Below are 21292 nucleotides of genomic sequence, written 5' to 3'. Positions count from 1 at the left end.
TGGCTTACAGGATAATTTTACTCCTGTGAACAACCACTATGAAACAGGAAACTGCTTTTTAAAAAACAAAAACAAAACAAAAAAACCACCAACCCACAAAACCTAACAAACACCTAGGGAATGGAAAGAGGTCAGCGTTGACTGAAAGCCTGCCTGACGCACATAAAATAATGTACTACCTCTCAATTAACAAAAAATAAAAAAAAAAAAAAAAAAAAAGATTAAAAAAAGAATAATGAGCATGAGAGCATGCGCATTTCTTCCTATGAAGCGTCTTCGTGAAACACTGCAAGAATATTGAAGCAAATGAGAAATCTGCCATTTGTTCTTTGCCCAAGGTGCAGACATCTCAATGCCAAATGTATCAACCATGTAGTAATAACGCACGTGACTTGCAAAGGTGAAGGGAAACAGTGAGAACAGCTGTGATAAAGTAAGAAAACAGCACAAATTTTCAGACGTATCTGACCTGTTCACTGAAGAATATGATCCAGCAAGATCAGACGATAAAAGATTTTAAGTGAAACTTACATGAGTTATATTTGTTCATGCCTGTTATTGCAGTTGGCCTGGAGAAAATGACGTGCAAAACCTGAAAGTAACCAATGTACAGGCTTGGATTTTGTCATTAGTGTAGCACCAGTCCAAGGTCATCATGGCTATCACTCCTGCCAAGACATTAATTTATTTTAATGTAGAAAAAACACCAGAGAATAATATTCTTTTGCTACTTTGGAAGCTGCATATCAGCGCATCAGGAACATAATAAGGAGAGAAGACTGTGACTGAGGTGGAACAACCTACAGGTCTGTAAGGCTGGCAAAATGAGCAGTGTTGTACTCCATGAGCAATTCCCTGGATTGTTCAAACTGCACTCCACAGAATACTCTTCTGTAAGATTATATTCTTCTTGAAACATTCCATAAAACATGGAGAGCACCAGGGGAAATCTCAAGCTTATTTAGTTTTAGCTATGAAACCTATATATGAAAGCTATAAAGCCATAGGAAAATGTTCTTGTGGAGAACTTTATTTTAAAGGTTCATTTTCTATAGGCTCAATATGGTATTACTAACAACATTCTGATCAAAAAAGAATGTTACCAAACATACATTTATTAACACTTCCAAGTTTTCCTGTCTGCATCTTCTCCTAAATGTCAAACACCATTCTGTTTTGTATTGGCATTATCTTGAGACATTACTGCATAAAAATGGAACTCCACTGACATCACCCATGAGCTCCCCTTCCAATGAATGGCTCAATGCCCTGCAGTCTGTAATTATTCACTGAACTAGTCATTAAGGAATTACCATTCACTCCAAAAAACCTTTTTTCCTTCAGTCTCTGTGGAAGGAGTGGAATTTGCTAATAGTTCTGTGAAATATAATTTTAATTTCCTAACTAATTGCGTTAACAGATATTCCTGCATTAAAAGATTGTGGTCGCAGTCACACTAGTTCTAGTAATTTAATTTTTTTTTAAGTTGCAAAACAAATACTCTGCTACATGGTATTGAACTGAAACAAGAAAGCTGCAAACCTCACTGCTTCTGCCAACTGAACCAGCAAACTAAAGAAAGCAGTTCTGTGAGTATAAAGACTAATGAAACCTGCCTTCGCAGGGTTGGATTCCTTGGTAACTGGTAAGATACCATCCCATCTGAATTGTCCCCCAGCTATGCTCTGTCCTCCCCCCATGTAGAGTCGCTTTGCCTGATAATGGGTTAGAGTTTGCAATACAGCCCTGGGGATTTTCATATGGCATCCTTCCTTTTCTCAGCTTCTTAGTTTCATAAAACTTCTAGAAATGTGGGTATCTTAGACTTCTGTCTCTTTCCCCTCCCAACTCCCTGATCCCAAAGAAAATTGTGCTGAAAATTAGTTGAGAGCACTTAAAGAATTACAGAGGATGAGGGAGGTAGATAGGCATAGTAGCTATCTTGGATTTTAGCCAGTGTAACACTGTATTATTAATGAATATTCTGGATAACATATACCTACACCTGCAAAAGGCCTACTTCTATATCCTATGCAAATGAAGAAGTTTTACAGGTAAGCATCGTAAGGTGTAGAATTAGCATCCAGAGAACGCAGGAGAAGAAAAGAAGGATGACAAGAACAGTATAATTTAATAGGTACAAAATAGAAGGAATCAGTATTTGTGTTTTCAGAAAGTTCCCTGAATACTCCTTGATCTCCACAATCCAATTTCTGTCTTAAATTTTCCATTTCCCTGGTATATGTATCAAATCTTATCCCCCAAGTTTCTGAAGATAACTGTCAAATTTCTACAACTGTTTTCCTTCTTCTATGTACTTCAGTTTTATTGAGAGAACACTTAAAGAAACCTAAAAAGTTAGTGATAGCTTCACAAGTGAAATCTGTTTGACTGCATTCCATAATCATTAAGCGAAACAAGGTGTTACACAGTGCCATTGTTCTCAAAAGTTTGGAAGTGAAAGTACAGAAATTATGTGATATGCCAGCATGAATTATAAATCAGTGTCTATAGAGTTTATGGGCTAGAATTACCTAGGGTTGTTTAATTTAGCCTGTTTAAGGGACTAGCTACCTAAAACATTTAGCATACCAAAACATTTAACATACCTTCAATAATTGGTATTTATTATTATTTTAAAAGGAAGACAGAATAAGAACAGGCACCTGACACATGGCTTGTCTATACGATTTGGCGTATGTTGCTGGCTAGCACCGGAGAGCTGCCATTTTCTTGGCAAACCTGCACTGTAAAACTAAGAGGTATGATCCTTCAACGTTTACTCCCCCTCTTTCTCCATATGTGCTTAATGATGGCATCGAATAAGGGATTTTCAAATAAAACTGTCCCAAGCTTTGGTTGCTAAATCTTGTATCACGATCAGCACATTATTTAAATGTAATTATCTATATTCAGCTTTCATAAGGGAACGAAAAAAAAAACAAAAAGAGAACTTGTCATTTAATATTACATCTGCTTTAGAGAAGGTGTATAATTATGCTTTTAAAATAAATTTTGGTTCCAAATCTAGCCTTAGCTTAGAGACAGGGCTCTTTCCAGTGAGGAGATAGCTCTATTCCACAGCAACCTGCATCTAGATTCCCACCTCAGGCATAGTCTGCGATGTTGAAAGCAGAAACACAGTAACAATTTAACAAAAGCACTACTTACATGAGAGATTTTTTTTATCTGTTGTGCTATACAATAGTATTGCTTTTGCACAGACACAAATGAGCAAGGAAATAGCATTAACTCTTGAAAGCCAATTAAAAGAAATATAAATGTCCATACCAGCTAAGGAGCTGGACAGTATTTAAATCTGCACTTTGAAAATCCGTTATGTAGTTTTGTTTGTCTGATGTTTCTGAAGTCATCACCTCTATAAAATAGTAATGTAGAACAGGTCACTTACCTTTTTGACAGTTAACATATTTTTACTGTGAACACAGTATATGTAGTACTCCTAGTACTAATAAGATCTTAACAGAAATTAATGGGCAATTCTACTGGTTAAACAATGAAACAGAACAAAGAAAATGACCACCTGAGTTTTTTGGTTTTTTGTTTTGTTTTGTTTTTTAACCAGAAAAAATTGAGAAGCTGTTTTAAATCTGCATTAAAAAAGCACTATAAAGTTGGATATCCTTCAGCTCATAACCTATACAAAAAGACCATTCACTAAGACAGTTAACAGGTTTTCCTTCTGCGTTATCTAAGTTACATTTTACCTAAAGACACCTACAGAACTAAAAGCCAAATAGTTAAATTCTTACTATGTCCTTGCCCGGGCAAATTTCATTATGCCCATGACCATAAGGATTTGGGCTCTCATCTACCACTTAATTTCAGTTCACAAATTTAGTTTTATCTTCAGCTACTCCATAAAAACAGGCAGTGAAATAACAGCAGCAAATAAAAAAAAAGCAAACATAATCAATGAAGCAATACTACAGACACCTTGGTTCTTTGGAAAGATACAGTATATAAGTTGTCATTCCCACAGACAACTACTGAGGTTATTGGAAACAATTATAAATAACAATAAATGTTTTGATATTTTGAAATACCACCCTATGCAGGAAACAAATAACAACATATAAGTATCCACATGGGGACTCTATGTTAGGGAATGGAAGAGGGTGAGCTACCATCTACCATCACTAGTCACTGTTCAACCTAATGAGAATGCTGAATGGCAAACAAAACTTGTTTGAGAGAAGAGGCATCTATTACTGTGTGACTTTTTTTTTTTTTTTTTTTTTTTTTACTTAGAGTTGGTGAATGTACCTCTTGGCTTCTGAAGGGAAGGAGCGAGTTAAAGCATCACTTCTCGGGGTGCTCTGATACTCTCTATGAACAACTAAATCCATAGCTATAGCAGCTTATAACCATAAAGATAGATAAGGGCCTCAAACAAGATGGGAGCTATCAAGCTCCTCATGTGACACACATCCGGCAGCCCTGCTGAGTATTCCCACATCCATCTGAGCTGTGGGAAGGTTGATGTTATAGGGTTCTGGGAGGATGAGGCCAGGTATGCAGCACTGCAGTTTATTTCTTCAGAATGGTGTGGTGCTCCGAACCAAGCAGGGTTAACACAATACTGAACAAATACAGTGTTTTGTTCAAAAGATACTGTTTCAGCCTTTGGGGAAAGCCTGTTCACTGGGGCCTCCATATGGCAATCCAGCAGCACTCCTTTTGGAACAGAGAGATGACACAAGAGGCAAGCCCACAGAAGAGTACGAAGACACAAAATACACCCCCCAACAGGAAAGAGGAGCTCTTCCTCAACTGCTGGAAAAGCCCAGTCTATTAAGGATTCACAACAGACTGGCAGCTTGGAAATGCTTTGCGCAAAAAAGAAGATACTTTCTGCAGAAATGTAGAGTAGATGTCTGCTCAGCATCAGGACATTTAGTGGAGGAGAGGGGGAAAGTTGTGTGGGCTTTGCTCATGAAGCATCTCTGTATCTGCCTAATCTTGCCCTTAATTCAGGATTCATGCTGTAAGAAAGTTTGTTCTCTCAGACACTTCGTCAACAAGTGCCAGCCTGCACAGCCAGTGCTTTAAAGGTATTGATCGACACAACTCCTCATTAGAAAATACAGCTGAGTCTCTGATGTCTATTCTTTAGGCAACTTGTTATAAGCACTGTAATGACTGTTCTTGCAACAGTCATGTCTCCTCTATTCATTGCTACATACAACAGCATGTATACAGCTTTATGGGGGAAAAAAGAAAAGAACAAAACACTGAACAGTCATGATCAGTAGTCTGCAAACATTTTGGACCAAACTGCTGTGAGCTACTGTAATACTTATAGACAACTTTCAACTGAAAAAAATTATAGGTTTAGCCAACTTTTAACTGAAGGTGCGATAGCAAAAGAGTTCCGTGAATTACCTGCAGACCAGTATGAACCTTCTAAACAATCAGTGGTACAAATGTGATAATGTGGAAGCCACTCAGATAAAGGGTTTTCTATCAAACAGATTTACAGTTTTTGGCAGAAGCTTAATTCTATGGCAGCTGCTAAGAATGAGATTCATTGGACTAATTTTAAATGCCTGTATATGCATATGTAGGTAGGTACCTATATGAGGTGATTCATCTGATCCATATTAAGCATTTGTTTTAGAATGAATGCAACTAGCACCTTCAATGTGCTTATCTCTTCCTACTGAATAGAAAAAAAGTCTAGAAGGTGAGCAGAGATCTTTATTATACATGCATTAAGTTAGGTGACATTAATCCTACTCTAGGTGATGTAAAGGATTCTGGTCCATTGAATTTTTAAATTCAGCATATATCAAATGCTTTTTGACATAAGACCTATTCCCCTCAATATCTTTTTCCCCTGCAGATATACATCTTGCTAGATACTACTTTACTAGTACTAATGCTTTCGAGGTCAAAGCAAAAAACTTAATTCTAATTAAAAAAAAAAAATCAAACAAGAAATGACACACAGACAGTATGCAGTACATTGTTGTGTACTTTTCCAGTTAAATGGGAACCAGCTGGTTTTTTTTAAGAAATAGCTCCATGATGCAAGGCAACCTCCATTCATTTTTAAGGGCTAAAATATTCAGCTGAACTATAGATTTGAATGGCTAAACTTCCCTAACTAATTTATTATAGTTGCTTCAATTCCTAACAGCAAACCATGAAACCAACATGAAGATTCATGATCTTTAGCTAGTTACAAGCCAAGAAACACAGACCATCTCTTCCACATTAATATATACCCAATCTTGTAAAATACATAGCTTTGTTATGCTAGGGTAAGAACTAATGTGAGCCTTGCTTGTCATTGTTTTAAAATGTCTGTAAAGGTAATGGTTAGCAAGAAGGTATAAGCTCTCATTGCCAAGACTTATCTGTGCATGTGCCGGGTTGGGGGAATATGATGGAATTACAAAACCACAATATGGGCATGAAGAATCAGATTTCAGGTAGGGAGATATCATCCAAAAGGGTACTCTGTCTGGAGGACAAGACCAGGAAGAAAGAAAGCAGATGGAGATGGGGAGGAAGCAGCAATTGCCTTAGATAACTGGTTTCTCTAACTGAACTCTGAGTTAAGCCTTGCACAACCAGAAAGATAGCTTTGACTGTGGTGGGCCCCTCCAGCTGCTCTACCAAGAGATACCCGGTGGGCTAACTTGACTCAAGGACTTCATACAGGGCCACTGATTTGAATAAGGGGTTTGACTCACTGAAAAGACTTTGTGGGGTGGGGGAGAGAAGGTGGTAAGCCTCAGACATCTTACAATAGAAAGATAACCTGGTCAGGTGCTTAATAATCTTTTATACTAATACTTTGTATGGCATCTTTGTATTTACTAGTCATTAACAAGACTGCTTTTGATATTGTGGAGCCTTTTTACTAAGAGAACAGATATCACTTTCCTCCTTCTGGAGGATTCCATCTTAAAAATTTTAATTTTCCATCCTTGGAACACGAAGTATTTCCACCACTTACTGCTGAACCAAGATCTAACACAGTTATGGTACATACATTGTTTCCAGGCAATACTTGTATCATTACAATACCCATTTTCCTCTGAAATTGCAATGAATGAGGTTGTCTTGGAAGACCTTTCTTCTTATCTCACTGCAAAAGATTTGGCTTAACAGAGCTATCCTCCTTATTACACTGCTCCCATTCCCAAGTTAAACTAAAGTTTGCATTTTGTGATGTTCTGCATTCTGACAATTTGATTGATATGTTTACAGCATCTACAACAGCAGTTTGTAGGTAACAAAAGCATTTCAAAAGGAAAGCATGCAGTACAGCAAAAAGAAAGTATCTAGGTAACAGTATCATGACAGTATCAAAACTTAGGCTATACATTATCCTGTGTGGACAGAAGGATGCACCAGCATTTTCATAAGGTTTCTTCCAGACTTATTTACTAGGATTCTTCAATGTTTCAGTACAACATGTAGTCTAGCCATCAAGTATTCAAGATATCTAAATAGTCCACAGTTTAGCTATCCTTAAACTCTTTAGTATTTAAAAAACAACTGTCGCCCTCCAAGACACTTTCCTCAAACCTTTAAGACATTGTAAGCTCCTAGACAGATGCAACATTTGTTGTATCACATATCTTTTTCAGCAGGTTCTGGTGGAATAGCTCAATTGTCTGCATGTGACTACCTTTTAAAATCATGCAGTCATGACTCATCTGAAAGTATGTGTTGCAGCATCCAGAAGAGAAGAGCTTGAGTTTATTACTGTTTCTTCTTGGGCAGTGGCAAAAACAGTACTGGAAGGAAGGGATTTGCCTTTTTTGATAGCAAGATCATCCACAACTGTGTATTACCAAATATTAAATATTGGTTCCTACATTCGCTTTTAATAAAATCAGATTACCTCTTGCAAAAACAAAGCTGCTATAGTATAATATGCTTCTACTAAGATCTCACATTTCACATGCAGGCTCAGAGTTTGCCAAGAATACCCCCAATGACATTACGCTTTTCAGTATTTGCAAAGATAAATACCACTGGGCCAGCCTGGAGACCCATAAACATAAGACAAGCAGCTTTTTAATAATATAAGTATTTGAACCTCTTTGTGTCACAAAACATTAATCAGTATTTCATTCATAGTATATTTGGTCAACTTTTTGGCTTGTCAATAATAAATTAATTTTTTCATGCAAATTTTTTCCTGTGGCAGGCATTTAACATCTACTTTACATTTGAATTAGTTTTCCCAGCCACCGGGCGTTCTGCCTCTCTTTTAATTACTCTCTAGAAGCTACAAAAAAACCACAATTTGACTGACAGCATTTCAGGTTTTGTAACTTAAAAGCAGTTGAATTTATTATATCTCACATGATAAATTCACATTTTATATTGCATATCATTTAACTTCAACTTCCTCTTAGTCTCAGCCTTACATTTTTCAAGGTTTGCATCATTTTTGCATTCTGTTCCCATGTGTACACTGACTACTTTAGAGTCTAAGGACTGCCTGGCTCTGTTGCTATGCAACAGCATAGCCTACTTAGGGCTTCCTGAAATAATCGTCTCAAATGTGCTTTTTTTAGACTTGTTTCCAGCAGGAATACTTTACTGTTTCTTTATAATGGACCACTGATATTATTACCATAATATTAGCCAGTGGTCACCTGGGAAGTTTTGGTAGCTACCCAAGATGACAAAATACAATGTTATTGCTTGCAAAATTCAGGTCATACCTCCTGCATTAGCACAGGGAGGTAAATATCTCAAATATTGCTATATTTTTGCCACATGTTCTCCAGGTATATGAGCTATATATTTGTAAGGAAACAAAAAATCTTAATTGTTGTCTTACTCTATTTCATTCAAGGGGGAAAACAATTCTCTATTTAATGTAGAATAAGCCACTAGTCAGAAGAAACAATAAACCCTCTTTATATGAAGTCTATTATAAATTTCATCAGCTGAACAGAAGGAACACATATGCAAACATTCCATGTTGCAATTCATTATAAAATAAGTTGATTTCAGAACTCTTTAGGACAAGGTTCCACATTTTTAAAATCACATTACAGATGCCATGAACTGGGGCTGCATTTGCTTTTTGAGGTACCTTTGAGCAGCACTTGAGAAACTATCCTGTGAAATATTCAATCTTTCCAGCCTCAAACAGCATTTTTCTTGTTACAGCCTTCTAGTGCTGCTGCTGCAAGGGTGGACCAATGAGTTTTGTTTTCTTATTACTGGCTTGGGAATCTGAAGTTATTTCATCATTTCTGTAACAATATGTACAGCAATGTAAACACAGGGCTCTTGTTAAAGCACCAGTCAACTCTAGAGGGCCAAATGCCTTACTATGCACCAGGCTGAGGGATCAAAGGAAGGAGGTCGAATAGTACAAAAGAGATTTTAATGAAAGGAAATATTTTACCTCATATTCTTTTCTTTGTTCACCTTAGCATGGTCAGCCGCAGTTATGTCTATGGATAGCTGTGTGTCAGTCCAGAATTGAGGTAGAGAGAGGAAGGATGTTTCTCAGACCCAGAGAAAACAGGAACAAGGTTTAAATTAAGGCCCTTGCAGAGGCAGTCTTTTAAAGGAAGAGGGGGAAGAGAGCCGCAATTTCATATTGTTTGCAAGATCCTAAGTCAAAGATGACTTTTTCTTAAAAAGAGTAGACTGTGGTAGGCACAGGAACAGGCTTCTCAGAAACAAACTCATGAGGTGGTATAAAGGAGTAATTCTCCATATCCATATGCATAGCCACATACATGCATAGTAGCCAAGCTATCCAAGAATATGATTCAGCAAGGTTTAGTGAGTGTGACTCTCCCAGAGTGAGGCATTTCAAGACTCTGTTCTTTAAAACCACGTAAAAAGTACAGCTCAGACTCAAATCAGTATCAGTACTGTTTTGAAAGCAAAGAGGTCAAAGACCTGAAGAGCAGCAACATTTGGAAGGATCTCCTTTATGGTAAGCAAACAGTCTGAAACCTGAAAATGATACTGATCAGCTGGAGGAGAGAAAAGCATTAATAAGGAAACCTTTTATAATGGAGAAATCCTCTAGTATGTTCAGTTTGCATTTTACACTTTGCAGTATTTATGGGCATTTAAAAGAGAGGTCAAATAATTTCTAACATAAAAAGACAAAAAGAAAGCCCTCGCATTTGCAGTAAGTTTGAAGACAGAAATCCTACCAACCTCTTTTGCATGCCCATCTTTAAAAAAGAATCTAATTAATGAAAGAGGAAAAAAGCAAAACAAACAACCCTTCTTCCTGAAAAATCCTTTGTGACCTAGGATCATTTTGAACACTTGGGACTGAAAAATCTGCACTTTAGAGAGCTGTCCTTAAGAATGGTGACTAGTTTCCATGTGCTGGTACCAGATGGAAACTAAAAAATGGCTTACATATACTAATATTTAATTAGCAATTGTGCTGCATTACACAATCTGTCCATGACACTCAGATTTAAGACGCATTTCTAGATGCAAACCCAGGTACCCTGGCAAATATGATACCCAACAGCAACTGAGGAAGATACAGGCTCTGCAAACCACAGCTACTTAATATCAGCACTAGTTACAGCTTTGAATCTAAGGGTCAAATATTGCTTTTGTCCCCAGTTTCAAGCCAAATTAAAGCTCAAATACTTCTTATCCCTCTAATGTCCCAATTCTTCATCTAAAAGAAGAAAGGACCAAACAGAAGAAAACAACAGGGTGGGCAACTTACAAGAGGGGGTGGTGGAAGCATATAAACAAAGTAAAATTTCCTTGACTCTCAGAGCCCATTGATTTCAGCCAACCATAACAAATTGCTTAATCACTTTAAGAGATGGCCTATTAAAAAAAACATACAGTAGACATCTTATATTCATGCCAAGAAAAGTTATCCAACCAAACTAACACATAATTTTCTGCAGCTCAAGCTCTTAATTCTAGCTCTCAACTCTTCCTTTCACAGCAGTTGCCGAGTACTAAGAAATGTTAAAAGAGCCTAAGAAGAATCTGAACATACAGCTCTTCCTACATGCATAAAACCAACAAAATGCAATAAAGTGCAAGCCATATTTTCTTGATATGAGCATAAACACACAGGTATGAACAGAAACAGAAGAACTTACAGAAATCCTTACTGCTGTACAAAGTTCCTGAGAGGAATTCATGTTGTCAGATCACATGAGTACTTCCACACTTGACCTGAATAGCTTACCTGACCCTTCAGAGGCCATGCAAAGCACAGAATCCCTCCTTTTATCCACCTGCTGGTGTATTACGATTAATGAGAGGAAGTACCAGCTGTCTGCTTATGGTAAGAATGCATATGTGGGCAGAGTATTTCCTAAGACTTCCAATTCTGAAACCCTGGCAAAGGGGAAAAAAACCTCTCAAGAATAAGAATCACCCACAGGTGTGAGTTTCTGGATACCATTTTTTTTCCATAAAAGGCAAGCTGTAGGTATAACCTCAAAGAGGAAAAAGACAACTATATAAAAGGTGTTGTTCCAAATCTAAAGCAACAGAAAAACACACACACATCTCATAGTCACTACAGAATTGCCTTGTTCAAGTAAAAACTAAAATTTAGAAATAAAGAGAATAAAAATAATTAAGTAATTGACAACTAATGAAGAGAAAAGACATATAGGCAGACCACGGTAAGAAAGTGTGTAAAAATAAACTCAAGTGGACTCTAAGACTGAGCAGGAACGAACAATCAACATTAAGTGCCTCCTGGCAAAGAAGAGAAAGAAATCTGCTTTATAACCATTATTGCTCCTGGCAAAGACCTTGGGATGCTGACAGCTAGCTGTAAGCCTCTACCCCATCACAACTAAAACTGTCTACCTTTGGACCTAGATGTACATGGGAAGGACCATAATACCAGAGAAAATTAGTAGGTACCAGGAAGGTTTCCTATACAACAGTTTGAGCATTCAGGGTCAGGGAACTTTGAAAATGACCTCATCTCTCCATGTAAATATACATAGATATACCTGCCGAGATGGGTTCTATTAAATATACACTCCATCTGCATAACTACTTGTATCTAGATGTACTTACCAGTAGAGTCTGTGAGTTTAGTAGATCTTCTATAAGCTGTACAAGAACTGCCTCACATTCCAAATGTATGTCTATTTTAAAAAATTACCTTTTTGTACCCAAAATAGTCAACTTTAAAGAATCACCTGTAGTGGGTTGACCTTGGCTGGCTGCCAGATGCCCACCCAGATGCTCCCTCACTCCTCCCCCCTCAACAGTAAGTGGGGAGAAAATAAGATGAAAGAACCAGTGGGTCAAGATGAAGACAGGGAGACCTGTTACCAATTACCAGCACTGGCAAAACAGACTCGACTTAGGGAAAATTAATTTACTGCCAATTAAATTAGGTTTGGATAGTAAGAAATAAAGACAAGTTAAAACAACACCCTCCCTCTATCCCCCTCTTTTTCCCAGGCTCAGCTTCATTCCTTCAGTTCCCGAGTGGTCTACCTCCTCCCCACCACCCAGCAGCCCGGGGGGATGGGAACGGGAGGGTGCAGTCAGGTCAGTGCTTATCAGTTCCTCTCTGCTGCTTCTTCCTCCTCACACTTCTCCCCTGCTTCAGCACAGGTCCTTCCCACAGGCTCTTCCCACGGGCTCCAGCGTGGGTTCTCCCCAGGCTGCAGTTCTTTCAGGAAATATCTGGCAGCTCCGGTGTGGCACATACTGGCAGGCAAATACCTGCTCCGCTGTGGTCTCCTCCACAGGCTGCAGGGAAATCTCTGCTGTGGTGCCTGGAGCACCGCCTCCTCTTCCTCCTCCTCCTTCAACCTTTGTGTTCCCTCTGCTGTTTCTCACTGTTTTTGCTTCCTCCTCCTCTACCTGTGGGGCATTTTTTTTTTTTTACCCTTTCTTAAATATGTTTTCCCAGAGGCGCCACTATCTTGGCTGATGGGCTCACCTGTGCCCTGCAGTGGGTCCGTGGAGCCGACTGGAACCAGCTGTGTCCCTCACGGGGCAGCCCTGGCCTCTCCTCACAGAGGCCATCCCTGCAGCCACCTCACTGCCTTAACCTGGACGCCCACACCCGGTATACCCACCAATACAATCCATATTCATCACAAGATACTAAGTGGATATAAATGGCCATAAGAAGCACTTACTATGCTTTCCAGTGTCTTCCTTAAACTGCACTAATTGCTGAGACTGCCCTTCTGTCACTTTCACTTCAGACTGGGAAATCACAGGCACGCGATGATCTCATCCGTTACATGTCCCTGATATCTCACAGCTGATACGAGGCAGTCTCTTTCCAAAGGAAGGCTATTGATACGAGGCAGTCTCTTTCCAAAGGAAGGCTATTGATACGAGGCAGTCTCTTTCCAAAGGAAGGCTATGTGGCAAGTGTGTTAATACCATGAAAGATAGATAATAAGGCACTATTCTCTACTCACCAGTCTTTACCATCACAGACCAAGAAAGTCTCAGTGCTCTCAAAGATCATGATCATTGTAGCCATGACTTTTACAGATGCCAGAAACAATGTGGTTTTCCCCAAGACTGAAGCCGTTGTTTTACATAGGAGAGAACAAGGAATCTTTTCTCTGTTATTTAAAATAACTTAAACATGAGATTACTTTTGACATTTTTAGGTTTCTGTACCAAGAAAGGTAGAGAAAGAGTATATACCAGCTTTTCAAGCCTATAGGCTACTTCTAAGAAAGCATTCACTATAGAAATAAAATTACGAGGTTTCTTTCAAGATCAGACCACATTATTCAGTTGAATTAATGCCTCTCAGAAGAGCAAGAAGTGCCAAGGATGCAAGCACGTTGCAAGAGGTGACATGTTTGCTTGTGGGTTAACTCTAAGCATTAATTAGCTTGTTTAAAAGGTAAATATTCCTCAAGAACAATAGGTAAAAAGAAGACACTTGCCCATATACAAGTAACATGCCAAGTCTGGGTAAATGAACACAGTAAGTTGAGACTCATAGTTTCAGGTAACCAACATGAGATACTACAAAGGACCTCATGCTTCAGAAATTAGTAAGAACCAACATGTTTAAAAATTATCTTGGGATAAGTAGGGAAATAAATTAGCAAGCCCAAGCCTCTTATCACTTCTGAAAATATGACTTAATATAATGTTGAAATGTAGGACACCACCAATGAAATTTGAAGATATAGTGTAAACTTCAAGACCTGAAGTTGATTAAAAAACCACTGATTTCAGCCAAGTCAGAAATTCACCCATACTGTAAAAAACATTAAGGGAAGAAAGGGGTGGGGAGGCGAAGACAAAGACATTTTTCTTTCTACTACTAGGCAATGAATGCCCAGATTTTCTAACATGACTATTTACACTGGATTAAAAGCTTCACTGAACATGTGCTTCATAGGCAACCTTTTGGTAAGTAAATTTTAACTTTTAGTGCAATGCCTTTGTAATTTGCCATCCCAACCACCAAAAATTATCTTTTCTACCCTTCCCTTGAACAAAATTTTCCATTGCTACTACATACCTTATACCCACAGCCTCCTCATGATCCAACAGAAACAGCACCATTATTTTCAAACAAATAGCACTGATGTTTGCATAACAGACAATAGTCCATATTTGTTTTCATCATAGACTCCAATGAAATTAGAGCTGAACTAAAAGTAGAAAGACAAGATGTATCTTCATTTCAGAAAACCTTTTCAGCACAGTCTGAGTGAAATAACATTCAGAAGAGAGACCTTAACTATACCCTGCTCAGCCTCAGTGTCTTTGTATTTTAAATCTTTCTTTCCAAAATGTTCCTCCTCCCCCTAAGCAATTTGCTTGTTAACCATTTGTCAGAAATATCTTTAAGTATGACTTTCAGAATCATGCAATATTTTCCCCCTTTTGTATTTTGACACTCTTCTTGCTCAACACCCTACAGGGATTTTTCAAATATTAATACTCAAATGTTAAAATCAATGAAAATTCAAAATATTTAATTCTATTATTAATTATTAAATAGAAACTTTCTTAAAAGTTTAAACACGCAAAACACTGAAAGAAAAAAAAATATCAAGAATCTGGAAGGCTAATTGAAATACAAAACTATTTCTTGAGAGCTGACCTTTGGATGAAGAATGACACACTCTGGGCACTTCAATTCTGTGTGAAGCACTACTGAATCCACATGTCTTGACATGTGTCCCCTCCTCTCCACAGAGCTATTTTGCATGATGTCATTACTGGAATAACACATTTGTATCCAGACAGCAGTGGTCTACATGTGCCAAGGTGTTTTCTGGGAATCACTACAAATCTTTTAGCCATTTGACTTGTATGCCAAACGAGGCAAACTTACCTGTAAAGTTAAAGGGAATTTGGCTATCTGCCTGAAACTCCACATACATCACATTACATAACATGATGATTCTTAGGTCCATTAAAGCTATTTTTAAGTAGATTGTTCTCCCGTTTGGCATATACCATTTAAGGGATTACCAAAGCTAATGGGTTCAACAGAAAGTAAAAACAAACTTAACCAGATTTTCCCCACAAAAAAAAAAAAATACAGAAGGATTGAAGGATTTTCTTTTTCTTTTCTTAAAAAACATACAACTGGACTGCAAAGAGCGTGTAAAGGTACACAGATTCTCCAAGTCTGAAAATTGAAAGAGGATTGTATTTGAGGACAGGGTTAAAATGAAGAGCTATGCCATCCTCATGACAAAAACAGTAGCACAGAAAAAGGCAGACACCATATTCACCTTAGGAATGTAAGCAGAAAGAAGGGAGTTTGTTTATTTTTAAAACAAACAAACAAACCCCACACACTCCCAGGAAAAACACAACCACACCTCTCCCACTCATCACACATAACACCAAACAAATGCTTCTTACCCAATGAAGGTTATTTGAAACATTTTCAGTCAACTTTCCAGTTAAATGATAACTTGAAAAAAAAAAAAGAAACAAAAACAAAAGACCACCACCACACAAAAAAACCCACCCCAGATAAGCTGAACAAAACAAACCACACCACCACCTCTAATTTGATTAAATACAGATGGTGATTACATTGCCAACAGAGGCAAACTGGTTTAGTCTGATTATTAAGCATGTAATCAAATACTCCAGTGAGTTCTAATGTTATCGCATAAAGTTTTTATGAAGCAGCATAGCATTATGTCTTTTAGATGCTACAACAGTAGTAATCAAGTATTTCAAAGCTAAACCTTATGACTCAGACAATTTTTGCTCTGTTAAGCTTCATATTAGGTTCTTTCTTCTGTATTCTTCCTATTAATCTTGGGCACTCTAAACCAACAATAATAGGGCAGAGAGACAGAACCATGCTTGATACTAGATAAAGAGAAGGTTCTTTCTTAGAAACAAAGGGCTGATTAGGTACATCTAGAAGAATAAGCAGCTTTAAGTCAGCTTATGTGCTTCTTTAAGAAAACTACTCTCAGTATACTGTTTTAAGGCTGAATATCTTTTTCCTTAAAACACACAGAGACAAAACCATGCCACATTGCAAGGCTATTTCTATTTGCTGTGAAGAAGTCTCGAAAATATTGTGTTGATCATGGTTAACACCGAATAGATCAGCACAGAATTTAGTAGCTATAACACTGTGATAGTTTTGTTATAAGAAAGCAAGAATAATAAATAGGTAAAAGCAAAGTGTAAACGATAATAGCGCAGGATGATTAGACATAAAACCTTGAGCTCTATATAAAGTGATTACTTCATGTTATGACACTAGGAACAACGCTGGCAAATATACCATCTTTTCTGATTCTCAGAAAAAAGGTGTTTTCTCTATCTGGAACAAGTATTTTTCACTAGCTTTCCTTAACAAGCCTGTGCAGAAAGACTTCGGCAGTTGTTGGAAGTGAATACACTTCAGAAGAGGAAGGTACAATGTCTCCTAGAACAGTGTTGGCAACATTTACAATTAAAAAAAAAAAACCAAACCAAAACAAAAAAACCCACACAACACACACAAAAAAAAGACAAAAGCCATGAACTGCTACATGCTTTGCTTGATTTCTCTTGTTTCTTGTCCCATACCAGTACAGTTTGAATGATATACAGTTATTAATTTAAATTCATTTACTTCTCAGGGTTGCTTTAGATTTCACAGATTTCAGCATGTGATGGAGCTTTTCTTGAATATCTTCTATGTGGGTGGATTTGATAGAAGGATAAGTTTAGTTTGCAATGCCTGTTGTCACATATCTGTGTTTTTCTGCACCAGAGTAAGGTACATTAAACAATGACAAACTCATTAACACCTAAATATGGAGCTGCTTATTTGGTGTGCATCTCATTGTCTTAGTGAGAATTTCACTTCACGTGGCAGCGTAAGGAAAACAGAAGCAATCTCTTACAAAGAACACTGCGGTCATGTCTTACAGGCTCAGGAGAATACCACCTTGCCATAGCTCTCCTCCTTACACAGAAGTTTAAGAACCATATTGTCTTGGCACTTGAGTATTGTTCTGCTGCATTTGGACACTTTCTGTGAGGCAGCTCTAACTCAAGCTCTGTCTCTTGCATGATCTAGATCAGCTTATTCCTGTGAAATAAGCACTGAGTGACAGAAAAGTTTGTCTTGGGCATAACACCTAGAGGTAGAAGGACTTCCAGAACTGCTCGTATATTTTACTCCAGAATCAATTAAAAACAACAAAAATAATCTAAGGAGCATGATCCAGAAGTGGAGTCTTCCCGTTTTTCAGCATGCAAATTATGAGAGTACGGAGTCAGGCATCCTCTTGTCTACAAAAAGGCACAGGGCCAGAAGGAAAGCAATTGTGCTTGTACGCAATAAACCATTTTCAACATACCTTTTATACTGGTGGTTCTGTACTCAGCTTGGACATAGTTTCAGGTTCCTTGAGGTTGACAACAGTCTGGAGTCCAGGTCTCCTCCTTCCTTGACATAAGGCTATTTTATGGAAGATGAGCAATGAGATTCTTTTCTTCCCCACCTCCACACAAAAGGTATTAACTTAAACTCAGACCCTGAGTCAGGATTGCTAGGTCTGGATAGGCACACCTAGTAAATCAACAGATCTCTGAATCCTAGAAAAACTTTGGCTGGAGGGGACATCTGAAGGCCATCAAGTCCAACAACTGCTTGCTTAAAGCTAGGCTAACTTCAAACTTCAGTCTGGTTGCTCAGGGACTCCAGCTGAATTTTGAGTATCTCCAAGGATGGAAGTTCCCTAGGCACCTTGGACAATCTGTACCAGTGCTAAACCATTCTTGCAGTGAAATATTTCCCTTTCATGTAGTTGGAATTTCTCTCTTTGCAACTTGTGACCATTGCCACCTACCCTTTTGTTGTACACCTCCAAGAAAAGCCTACGTCATCTCCATAACCCTTCCTTGGGTAGTGCAGTTAAATCCCCTTGTAGTGTCTTCTCCATACAGAACAGACCCAGTTCCTCAGCCCCTGCTCGTACATCATGTGCTCCAGCCTCATAATGGTTTTTGCAGCCTCCACTAAACTTGAGTTGGTATGTCAGTATCCATTTTGTACCCAGGGGTCCAGATGACTGCAATGGCACACTGCTGCCTCATTCTTAGGGAGTTTAGGATCAGAGAATCCTAGTTACCAGATCATAAACAGTCTTAGGTGAGAGACAGATGGTACGCACATAGAAAGAGTCTGGCCAGCAGTTCTAGCTGCTTATAATTTTTAAGTAAAATAGGATAGATTACAGTCTCGAATTCAGTCTCCTAAAAGGTACATGTAGTTCCCAGATACTTTCTTGGCTCAAGAGCACAGTCTCATGAAAAGCACTGTAGAAGCAATGGGTACTGGTTGACAGAAACATTGTTTAATCCACAATTAATGAGTTTTAAAAGTTGTCACTATCACCATGTCATAGGTGAAATACAGCCCTCAACTTATACACACAACCGAGTCTTGGCAAGACAATTCCTTGACACTAGTTTGGCCTACTCTAGACCTGCTTGTTCCTGATATAGAATACAAGTAACTAGATATTTTCCTTTTAATCACACACCTGCACAGAGTTTATAAAATCAGATTTTAGCTCTCTGCTTGCTGGAGGATAACAGCCCAGGTTTAGACTGAAGTTGATACTCCTTTGTATCCTGGTACAATTCAAAACATTAATCCTTTGCAGATTAATGGCTTTGGCCTGTAATGTTAATCTACAACGCTAATCCACAAAGGATGAGAGCTCTAACTCTTCACAAGGCAATCTGTCCTCTCAGCTTGTGGTCTCAGGCAAAGACTACCTAGATATCTGCTCACAGGCCTAAACGACTGCCTGCATGAACCAGGCACTGAAAGATCCAACTGTGAGATCAAGACAGCATGTTTTAAATTACAGTCTGTGTAATTAGGCACAGTAAAGGCCACCTTCTCTTCTGGAGAAAGGCCTGTTAATTACTTTGCTGTCTGCCTTCTGCTGCCATTTCTTGTCCTGAAGGACAAGCTGTCCTTTACCTCTTTCTCTTCCCCCTGCTCAGACTTCAGTCTATTTCCCTTTTCCAAAAGGGGACCAATATCTTCTCCTCCCCTCCCCAGATCTCAATATTCAATTAGCAACACACCCCTTGATATTTTTTAAGCCCAAAACTGTGCCACAGATTTAGTATCCATTAAGATTTGATTAATTAAGGTTGCAGAAAGTAGAAGTATAATCTGATACAAAATTAATGCAAAGCGTTCTCAGGATACCAGCTTTAATTAACTTTACTGAAGAATTTTCACTGGGTGAATTCTCATCAGGTTCTACCCATACAGTCAAAAATATTTAATTTCTCAAGAGAAGATGAAGATTTGCATATTTAACTCCTACATTTGCAAGAACACACATTCTTTGGCCTTGAGTTTGGTGATAGCTGAAAGAGAAATGCTGCTATGTATTTTGCTACTAAAACACATACATATTCTAGCTAATAAAGTCTTACATGTGCATCTTATCTACAAGCTGGGTAGCACACTACAGAAGGCAGAACGATGATCTGCATTATAAACTGGCACACAAGAGAAAACCTTAGGAATACACAGGGTAAGCAGGCATTGAAATAAGATGTTATTTTAAAATCAATTTCTGAAGTAGTAAAATACAAAAATAATAAGGAATTCCATCTGTTAGCAGTGTCTCGAAAAAGCAACATCATAATGCATTTTTTCAGTGATGTTTCCTCATTAGTATATTGCACTTATGAACTTTTAAAGCCTTTGAGTGAGTTTGGTTTTGAACTATAAATTTGTAAAAGCAGCTAGGGAAAAAAGCAATAGACGTATAGTACGAAGCAATCACTCAGACATATGGTTGAAAGCACAGAGCTGACCTTCATCTCTGTTCTTTGAGAGAAAACAAAAAGAAAGGGGAGGGGTACAAGACCAGAGTAAGCTGCAACTGCTAGAGGCTGAAGACAAAGGATTCTAGAAAGGTAACTCTCATACGGAGTTCTGGCCACAGCACTGAAAAACAAGGAATTTATAAATTAGCGGAGTTTTGTTGTTGTTTTATATTTTTAAAAGCTGCTTCTCAGAGACTCCTCAAAAGATCTTACCAATTATAATGTGACCTTTTTTTTTTTCACATTTCTTCATCTTGTGTTTCTCATGCCATTTTCAATAATTAATTCAAAAGACCCAGTCAGCATCCTCTGACTGCAACTTATAAAAAGGTTCTCTTCATGCTACAAGATAAGATGCATATGGCACAGCTGGTAGTCTTCTGTTTTCACAGCAGTCAAATCTTCATTATATCTACTACAAGAGAAGTAGGGAAGATAATGTCACATTAAGCCCCCCCCCCCCCCCCTCCTTGATTTTTAGGCAACATGCTGATGTCTGGAAGAATCTTACCCTGTTGTGGATGGAACAAGGAGCTGTAATGGACAACAGACTGTACCAAAGTTCAAAATACAAAAAGATAAATAAAACTAAGCTCATATTGTCCAGTACAAACAAAGTAGAAAGAACCAAGATGTACAATGTAATCACAAGGAATTAATGAGGTGTAAAACATTTAAATGAGGCAAAAAAAGTGATGAGTCATATGGAAAGAAAAAGAAATGCCCAGTTTCAGTGTTTCAACAGTTTCATAGTTTTCCGGCAAGATAGTGATCCTTTTGGTGGATTTAATACACAAATTTGCAATGAACATGAAGACAGATGCATTACATACAAACAGCCAAAAAAGCACTAGTCATACAGGTCTTTTACGATGGCCTGGTTAATCCTTTTTGTGCTGTCTTTAATTCTTCTAACAAACATGCTATGTGAGCCTTATGAAGAGGTATTTTAGGGTACTGTTGACAAAGTTGCTATGTTTAA

This window comes from Pelecanus crispus, chromosome 2 (assembly GCF_030463565.1).
Source record: "Pelecanus crispus isolate bPelCri1 chromosome 2, bPelCri1.pri, whole genome shotgun sequence".
Lineage (NCBI taxonomy): Eukaryota > Metazoa > Chordata > Aves > Pelecaniformes > Pelecanidae > Pelecanus > Pelecanus crispus.
This window is presented reverse-complemented; position numbering follows the sequence as displayed.